At 55.1% G+C, this 2,146-nt stretch overlaps 1 long non-coding RNA gene across 1 annotated transcript; it reads right to left on the bottom strand.

Annotated features, from left to right (window-relative positions):
* Positions 1 to 940: 940 nt before the first annotated feature.
* Positions 941 to 1,390, bottom strand: LOC119342722. The gene is made up of 3 exons (XR_005165692.1): positions 1,336 to 1,390; positions 1,079 to 1,252; positions 941 to 996 (listed from the first exon to the last, which is right to left on the bottom strand). It is a non-coding gene; the product is annotated as an uncharacterized LOC119342722 (long non-coding RNA).
* Between the last annotated feature and the right edge of the window lie 756 nt (positions 1,391 to 2,146).

Raw genomic sequence — 2,146 nt, 5'->3', positions numbered from 1 at the left:
AGAGAGAGAGAGAGAGAAAGAGAGAGAGAGACCGAGAATTTACCTAGCGCAAATAGCAGACAGAGAGCATTCGTCAACTATGCCGTCCACCTCGTCGGGCATGGAATTCAGGGGCAGAGGGTCTGCTGCAAGTGCGCCCACAAAGGAGTTGATCTTGGGGAGGGCCTCGGCCATCGGCGCCACTGCCCCGCTCCCCACCTCGCCGGAATCCCCGATGCTAGGGTTCTAGTCGACATGGCTGTTGGGAGAGGTTGGCGCTGCTAGCCCCCGTGTGTTGGCCGTCGAAGAGGCGATGGAAGAGAGGGCTAGAGGCGCGGCGGCGATGGGGGCGTGCGACAGGGGCTGGGGAAGCGCCGCTGGCGGTTCCGCCATGAACCGACGCCTGGATAGCGTCGAAGATGCGGTGGACGAGAAGCATGGGGAAGCGCCGGCGAGAGTTCCTCCATGATTCGGCACCGTCGGGGGATGGGGGAGCGGCAGTTGGGGCTCTGGTGGCGCCGGCGGGTGTTTGGCCATTGCGGCTCGCTGGAGGCCGGCGCGTGTGTGTGGATTGGGGATGATGGGGCGCGTGCGTTGAGTCGTGGAGATGGGAAGGGTCGGGTGCGTGCGTGAGATATTTCTTCTAAACTGAGGGGAAGTACTTACAACACGTTGGCGGACTAAGGGAGGCTGCGAACTCCCCGTACTCTCTAACGGGCTCGGGTTGGTAGCTCGAAGCCGTGTGTACGAGATCCACGGAGTGATCAAGCCATCGAAACACGGATACCGGCCATGGGACTTACCCTGGAGGGCCACCACCGCCGTGTCGTCGATCTGAGACTGGGCGACCTCAGGAACGGGAACATCCGGATGCATCTTCTGATAGTTCTAAGTGTAAGACTCCAGGTGTTTCTCGGTGTTGCCGTAGTACTGGCTCTCGGCCTCCTTGCGATCACTCCGCTCGCGGGCCAGCTTCCACGACTCCATGTCTGAGAGCGGCCTCTGCAACTTGTCCTCCTGCAACGTCAAACAGAAGTTAGCCATACATAAGAACATGATGGTAAAGAAGAACCAAAATGCATCTTTCATATAGATATACCTTCATGGCCTTGAAGCCCCAGTGGTTCCTGTTTCCTTGGCCGTGTGTCCCGTCTTTTCCACGGTTATCCCGGGCATTGATGCTCTTGGCAACAAACTCTGGATCGTCACCGACTCACCTATCCACCAAACACGCCCATCCGTCATGCCTTCCATAGCACCAACGAGGAACAACCTATGCAAATTTTGGAAGCATGACATGTGAGCATGAAACATATAGTTGACTCCTTGAAACAATGAAAAGTCAGTAATAGTTACCATCATGAACTGCTCCCTGCTCATGGTAATTTTTTGCCTCTGTGCTTGAGTTTTGGTCATCTTTTGTTGCAGGTAGATGTAGTAGTACTGTGAGACGGCAACCCAACGCACCTCGTACTGCAACTGACGAGCTTTCTTCTTTGCAGACGCAAGTAAGACCACGTCGGCTCTGGCCTTGTGCTCGTCAAGAACTCTATAGAGTTGCTGCAATCATGCATAAACTAGAAGCAAACAAGGCATGAGTTGAGTGATTCAATGATAAACTATGAACGAAACTAAAGACAAGTGATTCAAAAGGGAACTTACCCAAAATTTGGTGATCACGGCCTTAGCGGCCGTCCCGTACTCCGCGTTGCTGCAAGCCTCATAGTGGGCCCAGCTTGTGGCCAAAACACACAGCTGTGGGTCCCTGTCTGGCCGCGGGCAGAATAGGCCAGGCCAAAACTGCTTCAACAGGACAGTGAGAAGGTCGTTCGGTTTACGGCCCTTTCCGCGAAGGATCTAGTTACTGCAAAAGAATCAAAGGGTTGCCATGTGTACAATAAAAAAATGTTGTCATGTGTTGAAAGTATGATTGAGATGCACTTACTCTGTCCCCGCAGGTTCAATGAGCCACTTGTGCGCCTCGATAGAAGGTGGTGTAGGTACTCCGGCATTACCACGCAGCCACCCCTGCGGAGCACCCGGTGGCAAGTCACCCCACAACTCGGGGTCAACCTCCCCTCCACCCTCCTCGCCCTCCTCCTCACCCTCCTCCTCAGCCTCCTCCTCCTTGGCCTCCTCCTCCTCACCCTCCTCCTCCTCGACATCA

The sequence above is a fragment of the Triticum dicoccoides genome, unplaced genomic scaffold (assembly GCF_002162155.2).
Source record: "Triticum dicoccoides isolate Atlit2015 ecotype Zavitan unplaced genomic scaffold, WEW_v2.0 scaffold103073, whole genome shotgun sequence".
In the NCBI taxonomy this organism is placed as follows: Eukaryota; Viridiplantae; Streptophyta; class Magnoliopsida; order Poales; family Poaceae; genus Triticum; species Triticum dicoccoides.
Note: the sequence above shows the minus strand (reverse complement) of the source record. Positions and strands in the feature narration are given on the sequence as shown.